Below are 16,365 nucleotides of genomic sequence, written 5' to 3'. Positions count from 1 at the left end.
AATAAAAACAAGTAATTTTTCTACTTATATTATAATAAATTAAAATATTCTTAATTATAATTTATCAATTAAACTTGATTATTAATTAATTTAAAGTACATAAAAGGTGAGACCTTGCCTGCAACCGAAAAAAAACACCACCAAAAGCCAACAGTACAGAATGCAGCCTAATCCAGTGCAAACAGGACTGGCCACACATGAATTTTCAAATCGACTTCCTACGTCATTCCCGCGAAAAATCGGACTCGTTCGGACGTGACGTCGCGACTCGTGAGTGCGGCGCTTTTTTAACGGGACATCAAGCTCTGTGTTTATCTGCGCGTGTGCGTCAGTGTGTGTGCCGTGCTACAATATTCGCAGCAACTAATGCTACAAAATAGAGAAAAATATTGAAATTTAAATACCAAGTGGTGAAGAAAAAACAAACGAGACTAAAAACCAAAAGTCTGAGCATAATTTGGAGTTTATCAACCAAGACTTTGAGAAACAATAAAAAACTCGCCGGTGAGTAAAATCTGGAAAAGCACTCCAACTGCCGTTATTTTACGCATTTTCGCCGGCAAAACAAGCCGGTTTTCCACCCTCCAGTTGGCGCCTGTCTGGCTGTCTATGTGTGGGTGGCTTCTCCATCCTTGTGTATGTGTGTGTGTGTGTGGGGTTATTTCGAGCCATCGAATTTCGATGAAGTGGAAATGCAAATTTCCCTACACCACGCGAACACTACAATTTGCGAGCTTCTGCAGGTTTCTTGTTTTCCATTTATGCATTTTTATGCGCGTAGTATTTCCTCTAAAGCTATGATAAAATTTGTCACACGACTGTCTGGGATTATAGCTCACTACACAGATGCGGCCATAATACTAAATCCGTATATCCTTGAGGTTAAAGGAGTTATTAAGCTAAGATATTCCAGATATTAATTATTATATTTTTTAATTTTATGAACATTTCAAAGAATTTATGTTTTAAATCTTAAAGATCTTAAAACTATTTTAAGATATTGTTTTATTTAATTTTACATTTTAATTTTTATTAATGAGATTTCCATCTTATAACTAAGCTACTTTAAAGTACAAATCCAAGTATAAACACCATATGTTTCAAATTTGCACACTTTTAGGGTTGGTTTATTTTTTAAAAAATTCCAATAGGCTAAAATATGATTTTTAGAATATTCCACATGACAAATTGTATTATTTTGGCTCCAGCTGTGTGTGTGCTACACCTAGTTTATCCCATTAGGCCCGTCTGCAATTTCTGATCCAGACGCGATACGCTCCGCGCAGCGTCCTTTTGCTTCCTGCGTCCTTCGCAAAAGGCAAATAGCCAAGCTGCCACCCCCAAAAGTGGGTGGTTAAAGGGGGCGGGTGGTTGCACTGCTGCCTGGGTGATTTTCCTGGGTGGGTTGATGGGTGGTTTTCGCTGGGTTGCTGTTGCTTTTGCTATTGCCGAGTTTCCAACTCCCATCTCGTGGGGTTGGCCCGCAAGTTTCCACTCTTGATTTTTGATTTCTGTGCGGCTTTTTATTGCGCTGCAGAAGTTTTAGCGCTGCCGTCGCCCTTTTGCGCTCTTTTCCATTCTCTTGCCTTATGGCAGCATTTGGCATAGAAAACTTGTCCTCAGTCTAGACACGGAATCAAAAAGTACATTTTTCTTACAGCAGTTTATGCGGTGAATTTTTATAGAAATCACATTGTAACATCATAGGGATAATCCAATTTTAAATGCAAGCAATTCCTGTAATGGAATTAGGTTTGTTAACTGTTAAAGTAGGAATATATGGTATCTTACAATTATGTAAGTAATTTAATATATTTACCTTGAATAAATATAAGCTTTTTCAAATATTTATTGCGTTTTTTACTATTTTAATTTCAAACTGTTAAATAAATAATCAAAGAAAATTTATTTAATCTCGGTCTTATTTGGAATCAATCAAATCAAATTGCTCTTGACATATCTTAACATTTGGGTATATTTTCATATCTCTTGCAACATTAATGCAATATTCGTATAAACTTTCCTCAAGTTTCTTTTTTTTCAGCTTATGTAATAAAATAAAATCAAATTGCTCTTGACATATCTTAACATTTGGGTATATTTTCATATCTCTTGCAACATTAATGCAATATTCGTATAAACTTTCCTCAAGTTTCTTTTTTTTCAGCTTATGTAATAAAATAAAATCAAATTGCTCTTGACATATCTTAACATTTGGGTATATTTTCATATCTCTTGCAACATTAATGCAATATTCGTATAAACTTTCCTCAAGTTTCTTTTTTTTCAGCTTATGTACGTTGCTGTCTGCGACATTTTCCCCTTTTGCTTTAGCAGGATTAACATTAATTTCGTGTAGAATTTATGTCACTGAAATTTGTTTCGCCAAAAAGAAACGAAAAACTAAAATCGTATCTGGAAAATTGTTCTTTTGCAGCTACAACCGGCAAACATATCAAAGAAGGGATTATTTTGGACTGAAAAATTCACTTTAAAGGCGCTCAAGAGCAAAAACCCGTGACAGGTAAGCTTTTTCGCAGCCAGTGCGTGTGTGCATTTTGGGTGGATAGGGGTGGATAGGGAGTGGTTGTAGGAGGTTGGGTTGCCAGTGAGGCAGTCAACCTGAATAGTCGATTATCGCTGCATCTAATTTGTATGCCAAAGTCGTCGAGCTGTATGGCCCGCATGCAGACCGCTCCAAAGGCAGGCGCGAGCTATTTGAATAATTCGCATCATGGACTCTCGGATGCCTGGGATATATAGTCTCCAAATGGGGCAGAGATATTCCGAAGGGGCAGGGAAAGGGAAGTCAGGAAAGTCAGGGAATCTGAAGAGACGGCGCCATATGAATGCAGGCAGCTGCATGAGCTTGTAAAATGCCAGCACACAATGCCAAATATCCTAAACAAACTTCCGCTTCGCAGACGACGTGGCTATAATTAAAAGCGGAGCGAGCGAGAGGCCATCATTTGGCCACGGGGAGTGGGAACGGGACGGCGATGTCGAGGCAAGTGCAACGCATCCAGGCCCCTTTTTCTATTTTCGCTGGCTCGCTTACTCGTTTGATTTACAACCAGGCACTGAAAAACACCAAAGCCAAGTAAGGAAATGAGGGATTTAGATTGATAGATTATAATATAATATAATATAATATAATATAATTATAATAATTATCTATTATAATTATAATAGATCATTATTATAGGAAAGGTATTCGATTTCGGCCATTAAGGATGTGGAAATGGTATACCTTAGAATATATTTTAAAAGGTTAGATTTCATTATTATATTTTACTAAAAAATATTTTAATCTGAGAAACTCTAAATTATGTTTAGGTACTTCTGATTAAGATACCTGAGAAATACTATTTTATATATATCCCAAAAATATTCACTTCTTTTGAAAAATTACGAAACAGTAAAATTGAGCCTAATACTTTATATCAGCTGATTTTTCTCAGTGCATCGGATGATCTCTTGCAGGGCAGTGATCAACATCAAGTGCCTTTGACATTTTCCCAATAACAATCGCTTGAGGAAAACAGGGAAAATAGCTGCGGAAGTGCTTCGTGTGCCCTCTCCAATTCTCTCTTTCTCTAATTCTCGCGCTGCACTTCAATTTGTGAAGTGCTTTCTCCATGATAGTTGCTGTCAGAGGAAAAGGAGGGGCTCTTCGGCTGAGAAAGAAGAGGGGAGGGCAAGGGTAATTGAGTTCACTCGCCACACGTGACAAACATGTGGAACAACTTGCCCCGAGATGGTGGATCTCGGGCTATCAAAAGGCAAATTACGCGAACCAATTCAGGTAGCAGAAGACAAAGAGACAGATAAAAGATAGCGATTAGAGTACACTCTCTACGGGTCAATGACTAGAGTGATTCTCGGTCTTTAGCAATTCTTCTTCTGAGAAGAATTGCAAATTAAGTTGGAAGTGCCAGAACCGTTTTGTACTTAAGAACGTTTACAGTAACATAGTTTAATATGTCTATAGCTCAAGATATTTACTAAAAACTAAGTGCCTAAACTAGTTTTTTAACTGCGTTTCTTACCCTTTACTCACATTTAAAATTTCTAAAAGCGCATCCTATGAATTGGCATCCGAAAGATTCAATTTCCGAGTGGTCCACTGCAAGGTGCTTGAAATTCCGTTAAAATGTCCGAGAAGCAAGTTGCCAGCGGGTCATTTGTGTTGACGCTTTTATCCCCGCACATGGACACACGAATGACGGAATGACGGACTGACTGAATGACTGGCAGCTTGAGTGACTGACTGACTGACTGACTGACCGAATAAATGACTGACTGACTGACGGGCATGCAACAATTGCGGCAACAACAAATATCCCGACGGAGAAAGGTGAGAGAAGGGGAAGTGATCAACTTTTTCCTTCCCGGCTACTCTGCCTTCCAAATTAATGCAGTCCAAGTCCAGCTCCAAATGGAGCAACCTCCAAAGGGGAGGAGGTCACGGGTTGGGATGGGGGAAGTACCGGGTGATTGCCCTGGGCAGCGACAACTGCAAAGTGTTATTAAGTTGAGTTGTTGTTGTCGCCGTTGTTGTCGCTGTTCTTGTTGTTGCGCTGCTATTACGGTGGCTCTTTTGTTGTAACTCTCTTTTGCAACTACAGTGAAATGTCCAAAACTCGATCTAGTTATGAAATATAATTTATTAAAATATTTTTAAAACTTAAAGGTGCATAAATACTTAGTTAGTTTGGTTGGTTATTTATAATTATATAGGTTCTTAAAATTGAATTATAAAAATAATTTTATTACTATTTTAAAACTATTCATCCATTTATTTTTTAAAGTTTATACCAGTTATTTAAAATGTTTTTTGCTACTCTGATAAACTTTAATTTTTTGATAAAGGCTAAAATATAATAGAAACATATTTTTATCTAATAAAATATTGGGTTTATTAATATTAAACCGCCAAAATCAATAAAAAATCGTTAAAAAAATAAAATAATTAAATTTATGTTTATACAAAAATTGACATCTAAATAGCAAAAAAGGTTATTATTTTTTTTGGTTCACACAAATAAAATATGTTCTTAAGAGTTTAGATTTCACAAAGTCAAAAGTTCGGTAAAATAAAAAACTTTTAATCAACACATGAAAACTTTGGGTTAGTGAAGTTGGACTGTATATTTGCGTTGTCACTGCTCTTTCTCATTGTTGGCACTTGCTTTGCTTGTTGCCTTTGGGCCATATTTTGCACCTTTTACGTTTATTGTGACATTATGCTTTGAATAATGGACGACACACAAAACAACAGCGACAGGGCAAACACTTTTTAGAAGTCGGCCGGCGGCGGGGGGATGGGAAGATGGACTTTGTTGGGTTAGTGCCTGCCACTTTCCTTGTGTATTTTGCATCCTTTTTACATTATGTTTTGATTAAAAACTGAGCCACAGCTTCACCGCAGCAGCTGGCAAAAAAAAAACCGAGAAAAAAAAGAAGGAAAAACAACTGAATACACAGAGAGAGAAAAATCACGAGAAGTGCAAACAAAAGGCCCGAGAGCAAGGCAAAGGCAAACAAAACATAACAAAGTGCGGTGTGTACAAAGTCCGGTCAAGGAAAGGGGGCGTGGCAGTCGGTGGGAGGTGCGACGGTGGGCGGGTAAATAGCTGCCACTGCGGCGGTCACTTTCAGGACATCGCAGCGAAAAATAGAAAAAATGCTGCGGACAAGTGAAAAATGCTGATTAAAATGACCAAGACCAGAAGCCAGCTTGTGGCTCTCGGAAATTTATTAAAAAGGAAAATCCATCGCAAGCGATGACATAACATGAATTAAGCAAAAAAAAAAAACCATAGTAATCTACCATTTCACTTTAAAAATCTTACATAGCTGCTGTGCAAATAGCTCAAATGTCATTTTCAAATATCTCGATTACAGCTTCAGTGGCTCTTTTGTGTGAATTTAATTAAAATGTTCCGTCTAGCATGACTACATGGAAAAATAAAAGTGGCATTCAGAGGGGAAGATTTATGCAGATATGATGAAATAAGAAGTTTAATGATTTGTTTTCGGTTACTTAAATTTCCTTTTGCTAAAAATTTAATTTTTATTGTGGTTAAACATCAAATAATCATGCCCTGTGGCAATTTGTTCGAGCATGTTTGTTTTTAATGTCAACCGTGTAAAAGTTGAAGCGAATTTTAATGAGACTTTCGTGCTGGCCATGTTAAACATAATTTCTTTTGTTGGCCACAAAATTTTGATTTTTCACTTGATGCTTTAGAAACCAATTAAAATTATCCCTCAAAAAAAATGAGAAGGGAACACCATGTTACATGTGCCAGGACACGAGACTTGGGATACACATAGGATACGGGATACAGGACACGCTTCCCTCAGCTGAGCCGGTGGCTTGTCACACCTCCCAAAAAAGGAAAAAAAATACAAAACAGGGAAAAAACAAAATACAAACTGGCAAAAGAGCAGCGAAACCCGACTCCTCTGCAGTTGGTAAACTCCGTTGCCGCAAAGTGAGTGAGTCATTATGGTGGCAACAGGGGGTTTCTGTGGCCAGCATTTGGATGGGGGAGCCGGAGGGGAAGCGGGCAAAGGGTTTGACGTTGGCGCCTGTCAGTTTTCGCAAATGAGGTTGGGCCATCTTCCCAGAAGGATGTGTTTGTAACTGCGTGTGTTTTCGGGGCAGCTGCATTGTCGGGCAATTAAGCGCTGTCTCTGCCTGAAACTAAGCTGTCTGCACCGGGAAAAAATCTTGATTATGAATAGAAATCCACTTAAAAAAATAAGAACCTTGAGAGTGTTCTTAGCACAAAAATGAATTTTCTTCGACATAATTTTTTTTTAAAGAAAATGTACGGTCATTTTTATTTTCTGGCCCAGAAAGCCAATTTGGAAAACAAATAAGTCTTGTTTTCTCTTGACCAAAAAGTTCATAAAATTCAGCAAACCTGGTAAGCAAAATTATACGTTTTAAAGCTTAATATTATTTTTAATTTCTAAGTGAAATTTAAGTTAAATTTCTTAAAGGCTTCTTTACGATTTTTCAATTAATTTTTAGTGATGATATTGGTAATTTTCCCACAACTGCAAAACAGAAAAAACGATTGTTATTAACATCTTTATTAGATCAACATGTTTAAATTAACAAAATGAATGGGCAAATATTTTTCATCAGCGGGGATGGGGAGAGGTGCCAAGATTGTGACGGGTCTATTTCATTCCCCCTTCCCTTTTTCACTTTACCATCTTCTCAATTTGGCTCCATTGTCGTTGTTTCTCGTGGCTTGTAATCAAACAAATGACTGCGCCCAGGTGTTGCCGCAGGCGGGTGCCACACCCACCCAATTTCCACCCACCCACGCAGGACCCACTTTCTCGCTCCTTTAAAAGTCCACCTTGTTCCTTACAATTTGGAGGTATCTCCTGCCCTTTAAGCTTCTTTCATTGCCTGTCAGTCTTTTGGGGCTTTTGGCTTCATTTCGGCTCTTAACGTACGTTTGCCTTCATTATTGGCTTTTGGCAGGCTCTTTCTGTTGCCCCTCAGATGTCCCTCTCTCTTCCATTTTCCCAGTCGTCTCCCTCTTTACTTTTAATGATGCGCAATTTGTCGTTAATTTTTTGGGCATTTTGTTTTATGTTTTATTTTTGCTTCTCATCGTTTTCCAGCTGAGTCTGGCCTCTATCACTTCCTGGTTCTTGGCTTCTACACAGGGAAAAATAAAGAAAAAAATAAAGTTTTATTTGGACACTTTTTAAAAATATATATATATTTTAGGAATTTAGCAATAAATAATTTAGGTGTTTCCAGTTGTGTTTATTACTCTATTTAGGGATAATAAATAACTTTTTCCTATAGAGAAACACAAGTCCATTTTATTACTGTGCACATCCTCATTCCACTTCCGATTCGTCTTTGTTTTCTCTGCTGTGACTTTGGGGAATTTTTGTTTTATGTGTTTGGGTCGTGCAAAACTTTCTTCGTCGTCATCATCATTTCATTAATGGCATTTTTAGTTGTTGCTCTATTCCCTATTCATGTTGTTCTTGTTGCCTTTGTTGATCTATGTCCTTTTTCGGTAGGGGGCTATTAAAAACTGATTATGTGCTCCAATGGGATTGCGAATAGCGGAAGCTCTAACATTTTCCATTAGATTTTCCCCAGCATTCTCAACCGGTTTCCGCCCATTGTGTTCATTAAGTTAAGCGCTCGTTGAAACTAAATGGCGCTTAAAGGATTCCGAAAGCGGAGCAAACAAGGAAAACGGCAGGAGGGAGAAAAAAGGGGGAGCGCATTACCAGCCACGTGGCAAACCCTTTTACGACTTCATTTTCATTAGCGGAGACCGTGCAAAGTGCAAAATCCAGGCAAAAATCGTACTGCACCCACTATCCATTTCCCGCCATTCAGCCCCCCCTTTTGGGGTGGCTGAAACTACTGCCGAACCCAAAAATAAAGCAGCCCAGAACAGACCTCACCAGAACCAGAACCGCCAACCAAAACAAATGCCCCGCGGCATTGTGGCAACTGTGCATCTGTTCATCTGCTCATCCACTGCATCTCCTGCCACCGGAAGGGCTGCACCTCATCATGGCGAAAAATGGGTGGCCGGTGGATAAATGTACATAGTGAACAGCATCAGAGATAAACCTAAGTGCCTTGAAAAGAAAAATTATCGTGGGTTCTCTGTAAATATTTTGTATATTTATTTACAGGTGTCTTTATAATTAAAATCAATTAGAAAATATTAAAAGAAGATTTAAAAAAAAAACACAAATTAACTTAATGTTTGCCAGATAATAACTATTTCTTATTTTATTACTTTTTTATTTAAATATAAATTAACATACATTAAAATCGTTTAGATTATAGATTATATACTACGCTTTAAAAATGCATTTTTTCAACGATTTTTAAATTGTTGTATGTCAAAATGTAATCCATGAAATATTAGCCTATTTTATCCACATTTTATTTACAATTAAATAATCAAGCACTGGTGTTAATTGATTGATCCAAAGTATTTAAGCATTTCACTGCCCATTAGTGGCATGAATATTTAATAATGAACTGCCTAAGGAGCCTATTTAATTTTAAATGCATCAAAAATGTTATAAACAACCAAAATGTGACGAAGTTAGTATAACATAGATTAAATGTCTTTAAAATTATCCAAGTTGCCCGAAAATCCTAAAGCTTACCAGCAGCATTTCCTTGAAATGCATTCCACTTGTATTAATAATATCATCTACTGCTACTTATTGTTATGATTGCTGAAAATGCTGCAAAATGGCAATCAAAATGGCGAAGGAGCAGGAGCTGCTGTGCTGTTTTCAACTAGCTTTTAGCCAAGAGGCGGCTCATTTCACTCAACGCCTCATGAAACAACGGGCATTGGCCCAAACGGCACTCCGCCGGCATTCCACACACTACTCCACTCCCCATTCTAGTGGCCCAATCCAATTGCCATGCAAATGTGCAACAATTGACAACAGAAACAGGCGCCAGACGAGATGAGATGCCAGAGATAGGATCGGATCGGCTGGGAAGCGGGGGACACATGACGCACATGGACATGGACAGACAATTAAGTGTCAAGTTTTTCACGAACATTATAATGGAGGGGGAAAAGCTGGAGTAGTGCTGGAGGGGAGAGGGCTGCAAACTGCAACTAGTGACGACGAGTGTTTTATGCTGTTTTACATTTGTCTCGCTATGGAGCGGATGCGAAGCGCGCTAAAGAGGCGAGGCAGTCCTACACGGGGCGAAAAATAACTATTCTAAAATAAACTTTATGAAAAACAAAAATACATTTTAATTAAATAATATAAAATAATATTACTCAATATAACATTATTGCGTCTATATAACATTTTTGACTAACCATTTTTAATATAGTTTTACTAACTAAAAAAACATATATTAATACTATTCTTTAAAAAAAATCTTCCATTAACCGGTAATTAAAAAATGCATCCATGTATATTTACTATTTTCTTTTTATACAAATTTAAAATAAATATTTTTAAAAGGTAAAAAAATAATAATATTAATAAAAAAATAAATACGCAAGATAAGCTTAGAAACTAAAGTAAATCAACTAATCATAATTTAATTGCACACACTTTTGTTGCAGTGCAGCTGAATGCCATTGCTGTGACATTTGTCAACTGGATGGGGACGAGAACAAAAAAATGCTGAGATTCAGGGGTTAGGGTTTTTGGGGAGGGAGTCGCAGACAACGGGGCGTATGTGTAACTTCCGGATTTTCTTGTTGTTATTGTGCTTTTCCTTGTACTTTTTTTGTTATTTGGGATGCTGCCTGGGCAAAGTGGATTATGCTAGGGTGTATAGTGGTGCAGTAGGGATATTTCATTTGCCTAACTTCACCCCCCCCCCCCCCCCCCTTTGCAGGCCAACCCCCCTTTTGGAGCCCCCTCAAAAGCGAACCACTGCGAGAGCCAGGCAGGCAAACAATTGCCTAACAAAAGCGGCTTACATACAACACTTGAGGCTCGCACAATTCTGGTTGTTGCTTTCTGGTTTTTGCTTTTTGCCATTTGATGCTGCTGTTGCTGCTGTTGTTGTGGTTCCTGCTGCCAACTAGAGTCTGACTGCAGTTAAATTACAATTGTTCGCTTTGTTGCACATTTGTTTTTTCTACCGATTTTTGAGCAATTTGCATTCTACTTGCGGGTTTCCTATTCGCCATTCTATGTTCTATGCATAGGGTGTTGAAGAGTTGTTTGGCGGCCCAGGAATTTGTTTAAAACCCTTTAAATACCTAATTAGTTTTTAATAAATATTTAATTGATTTTATAATCCATTTTAATACTCTACTTATATTTCTCTAATTAGTGGGATATTAATCAATGTGTTTATTTCTTTCTAGGTAATTAAATTTTATCCGATGAATTGGTCAGCTAATAATAAGCCGTAAGTTGGTAAATAAAAATATTTTAATATTTTAAGAAGAAATGTTTACAATATTAAAATCTTTTCTAAATTGCATAGATTTTTAAATAGGTTCATGAATCCATTTTGATCCCACAGAGTACCCTCAATTCGAATCCCCTTTTTTTGGTCAATGGAGAACCGTTTCTAACTGTGTGTTCCCCTTTCATTTCCCTCCATATAAGTAATATGTAATTGTGTTTGGTTTGCTCGAAGGGAGATGCACACATTCAGGGGTAACAAAAAAAGGAGAAAGAGACGGGGCTGCAAGGGGGGGGGGGAAGAGAGAGGGGAAAATATGGGGCTCTAGCAGCTTTGTCACAATGTTTTCCGCTTTTCCCCGCTGCCGTTTTGCATTGTTTTCTGTCTGGTGGTGTGTGCGACAGTGTTTAAATGGTATAAAATGCTAATCGCATTTGCCCCACACGGTGTTGATTTACGTCACTGTGTGTGTGTGCGAAAGGATTTCTTCCTGCCGTGTGTAGGAGTAAAGGATTATATGGAATTTGCCTGCCGCGGCTTAAAATTTCATGTTAATTGTAACCGAATTCAAAATTAATTCATTAGTCATAAATCAGGTGTGCGCGAGAAAAACAAAAATATATAATCCAAAGGAGCGAGAAAATCCCACGCACAAAATTTCCCTGCAAACGGAAAATGTAACGCACAAACAAACAAACCTCATTTGCATATGCAAGTTAACTTCATTTGCATGAAATGCGACGTCCCTTAGACTGGAAGAAAAAAAGGAAATAGGACCAAAGCAGCAGGGAAATGAGGATGATATGGGGGTAAGCACTTGCAGCAGGTTTACTTGGAAGACCAGGAAAGGCAACAGCATAGGAGTCTCACAAATATTCACACGTAACTGCTGAGTAGCTAAATAGAACGTATTTATATATATACAAATGGATTTATCCACAAATACAATGCGTGCCAGAATCGTAGGGCAGAATCCTTAAGAAACTCGATATATTTATAAAAATGTAAAAAAAAATCATTTAAAAGAAATAATATATATATTAAAACATAATTTAAAAGAAAGAATATACCATAATTTTAGGCGATGGTAATAAATTAAAGTTTACCAGAAAAAAAAGGTATTTAAATTGAATTTAGCGAAGTAATAATTGCTGCAAATGGGAATGTAAATTTTTCATTACAAAAATATAAATTGCATATTAAATTGCCTTTAAAGTTTGATAATTAAATAGATATATAGCTGCTGCCGTGCATTTTGTAATTAATTGAACAAAAATTAAAAAATAAAACCATAGTTGATGGGCTAGCTGACCTAATTGTGAGCTTCCGATAAGAAAGTATATTAAAGTGCTTAAGCAACTACTTTGGAATTGGGTAACAATTGATTAAGGCCCCGATTTGATTTCGGAAATGTTTTACCATTATATTCAGTTACCATTTTCACCTAAAACCCTTATATGATGATGATCGTGTGTAGGCATTTAGCAAACTAATTCCTAATCAAGTATTTTGATACGTTTCCGTTTGCATCCACAAACTCGCTGTATTTGTGCAACCTCAATGGAAATGGAATACATACAAACAGTCTAAAGTGTAAGGATTGGATGGCAAAAGTTCGCGATGAGGACGAGGAAAGGAAGCTGTGGCTGTGTAGCTGCCTGCATTCCCATAATGAAGCATCACGAACTTTTGTATTATAACTTATTAAATTTCTGCGGCTGCTACAGCACTTGGAGCTGTAGTTTCCGAAATACACTTGCAGAATTGGATTAACTTTTCGTGTAGGGTTTTTGCCCTCGGTCGCTTAAACACTTCTTCATAGCTTAATTATTTTCTTTAATTTTCGCTGTGCATAGGAGCCATTGTCCTGCGTTCGTTTCGACCTCTTCATTATTATTCCTCTGGCCCCAAATTCATTTTCATTTGTGCAGCTCGTAAGTTTTCCCCATCGCCACATGGCATCCTGAAGTCATTTTTCGCCGGCTTTTCCCCACTTTCTGTCGCTCTCCTCTCTACTTAATCCTTGTTAGCTTTCGGCGTGAGCTGGTTTTCCTCCGTCTGTCGCGCATTTAATGCAAATTACTTGCTTAAAGCTTAAAGAATAAAAAATAAATGGCAAGTGCAGATTGGTCCTGGCATTAAGCCAGTCACGTCACATGTGGCTGTGGAAGTCAGAGGAAAATATGCCATTCTGGCTTTGGACTTATCGACTGGTTCACTTTGAACCTCTGAACCTGGCCAAAGAAGATCCTTTTTACTTGCTCAAATGTGAGTTGCGTGACTTTTGTGCCTTTTTTATTTTACTTTTTGCCTTTGCTCATCAACGAAGCCACTTGCGACGAGTCATCATCATCAGAGCCCTCATCATCATCATCATCATCCGCTTTCCTGTTGACAGTTGAGCATTATAAATGCCAACGAATTGCTACCTCCGACTTTTCTTTTATCTCTCTGACTGCTCTTAACTTTTTCTCGGGAGTCGGGGGCTATATACTCACCCGCTTTATTAAATGGAGCATAATTTATGTGCGGGATTTCGTTTTATTGCCCGCAAAAAGGAGACTCATGATATGCATATCAGAAGATTGCCTTGGTTTTAAAGTACATTCATTTTAGGGGGAGAAATTGTGCAGCCAGCGAGTGCTAATTGAAGGTTAATTAAGATCCACCCTAAAACGGGGAACTCCTTGTAATCGACACCCAACAACTTAATTCAATGTGGGTCATCGTTGTGTTCCAAATTTCGGTATCTAAACCAATCCAATCAAACTTGCTCTAAAAAAACCACCCCGAAAACAACCCTTTGGGTCAACATTTTTCACTCCGCAATCAAGTTCAAGGCATGCATGTAATAACCAACTCAATTACGGGCCCCTGGCAATTCGCTATCGATTTAATAATTGCCTGATAAAAGTAAAAATACACGGCAATCGATAAAATCCATTAGCCATAAACAACCGGCAGAGTGTTCTGCGTAGTAGTTTCCTGGCCAAAGCCATCAGCAAGAAATCAAAAATCGATTAAGCCCCTGATGAATTTCCCTTTCTTCACGCTTGCGGTTGGCAAAAAAGTTTTAATTACGCGCAAATATCACAAAAAAAAGGAAACAAATTAAATAAAACGTGTATCGCTGTTAATATGGCAGAAGTTCTTGAAATTTTCATCGCAAATTGGCATTTAAAATGCAATCACATTAAGCCCAGACATCCTTTGATCAATTGAGCCAATTGCGGAATGCTTAATTGCTGGTGCTTAATGTGTTTTTTCGCCATTTTTGTTTCTGTTCAGCAGTTACTTTTATTTAATTGGTTCAGTCTGCTGCAGGAATTAATATATATTTAGTACAATGGTAATTAATTTGTAAATGAAAATTAATGGAAATTTATTTTATATATTAACAAGGAGAGTTGAGGTCAAATAAGTGCATTGCTGTATATGCCGAGCGGTAAGGAAATCTTTCTTACCTCAATCTTGTTGCTTAGTGTAAGCATAACCGCCAAAAATAAAGGAAACACGTTTCATCTTCCTGTTTTGGGCTGCATCTGAAATCTAACAGCTGCCTTTAAGCGCAGATGAAACCTCCAACTGCCTGGATGACTGACCATTAATTTGAACAAAGCTAATGCCCAAAATTATATGGCCAACGGTATCCGCCAAAAAATTTGGGTTACCCTCAGAAGCGAGGAAGAAAGCAAAAAAAAAAAAAAATAAAAACAGGTTTGCAAGCGGCGGTTTCGCGAAATAAGTTCCGCTCCCTTGGCCCCAAAAAATCGGTAAAAGGCCAACAACAACAGATGTCGGCGATCGCGATCGAGTTACCTGAGATCGGGGGCCGCTTTGCTGTTGTCTGCCATACTATATGCTATATGTTGTCTCCTTTGATTTGAGCTGCGGCAGGTGCAAAAATCCAAGTCTGATCAGGGCTTTAGGGTCTCTGCTTCTGGACACTGAAAGAAGTGATTGATTGTGAAGATTTTATTTTTCCTTAAAGAAAGCGTAAATTTCAATTTAATTAATATGATATATAATTTTAAATATTATAGTTATTTTTTATTTTTAATAATATAGAACTTTTAAGTAGTGGTCATTATAAAATATATATTAAGGTAAATAGTAAAGACTTTCTTATAATTTAAATTCGTTATACCAAAATGATTATTTAGCGCTTGTAATATAATCTTATATAATTATCTAAAATTTAAGAAATTGGTTTTAAAACATATTCCTCAGTGCAACAATATCTGTTCCTTTCCCTGGCTTTGTGTCCGTTGCCTTAACTGATTTCCTTTGCGCTGGCACACCTGCTGTCCTGTCCTTGTTTGCGATCTCCCCAAATATATACATACCCTATATATGTGTATAATTTCCTTACACTCCGACACACTCAGGTAGCCTGACGTGATCCTTTGTGGCCATAATGGTCTTTTCGCAATTTGTTTGCTTTGGTTGTTGGGCTCTGCGTTAATCGAAAGTGCTTAAGTCTGTATCCTGCGCGCAGGACCCTTGAAGATTACGATCTGCGGCTTAGGGAGGACGGGTCTGGAACGACCTCTCATCATTGTCCGTGTCACAATAATTGCCATAAATTATTCCACTACCTGCTACTGTCTGGAAATAACCTCGAATCACTTGAACAAAAACTAAAGTCCTTGTGAATGTGTTAATTTCCTTGACTGCCTTTGTGGAGTATTTCTTTTGGGCGTCAATTGAATTAATTTCTTTTGTATGGCCATTGAAACTTTTACCTTCGTTCTATCACTACACTGGCAATATATAAACTGAAAAAAGTCAAAATAAAAATGGAATAATATGAAATCATTTTATTTTATTTAGGTTTACTGCTTATTTAAATTTTACACTGCCCTTTTCTCGTCTTCTTATTCAGCCCTCTCTGCTCTTATCAACGTTTGATGAAGTGATTCCACTTGAGTTTCACTTGACCAAATAAAATTTCCTTCATTAAAATGAATGAACACCGAAAACTAAACTTGAAATTGCTCACCCTCAAGGGGGAAGACCTCCAAGTGAAGAGGAGGGAAAAGGAGGCTTGTCCTATCTTTGAGTACATCTCCACCGAGTTCATCTCGCATTTTGCAGTTTGTCGTGCCGTTGTCGTTCAGATTTACGAAAATTACTGCTGTGTACAACGCGGTGGTACTTCAACTTGAACTGTCGCGCTGTTGGTATATTTTCAGAGCAGACTTTCTCCGCCCACCACCCCAGTCTTTCTCTCTCCTTTCTTCACTCCCCAAATCCCAACTGCATTTGCCAGTGTTATTCCAACGCCACTCGCCGTCGCATTGTTTGACAGTTCTGTCTCTATTCCTCGCCACTCCGCCTCTATTTCCCTTTTATCCAAACCAAACCCCCCCGAAAACAGTCGAGAGCCAGATAACAGAAAAAAACTTTAGTTTCCCACTATACACACAGAAATTGGTGAGAGA

General features: G+C 37.8%; 1 long non-coding RNA gene across 1 annotated transcript; it reads left to right on the top strand.

Annotated features, from left to right (window-relative positions):
- The first annotated feature begins 217 nt into the window (after window positions 1-217).
- On the top strand, window positions 218-10,929 carry LOC138913541 (uncharacterized). Its single transcript, XR_011419311.1, has 3 exons — window positions 218-504; window positions 2,438-2,524; window positions 10,878-10,929. It is a non-coding gene; the product is annotated as an uncharacterized lncRNA (long non-coding RNA).
- Window positions 10,930-16,365: the final 5,436 nt, after the last annotated feature.

The sequence above is a fragment of the Drosophila takahashii genome, chromosome 3R (genome assembly GCF_030179915.1).
Source record: "Drosophila takahashii strain IR98-3 E-12201 chromosome 3R, DtakHiC1v2, whole genome shotgun sequence".
Lineage (NCBI taxonomy): Eukaryota > Metazoa > Arthropoda > Insecta > Diptera > Drosophilidae > Drosophila > Drosophila takahashii.
This window is presented reverse-complemented; position numbering and strand designations above follow the sequence as displayed.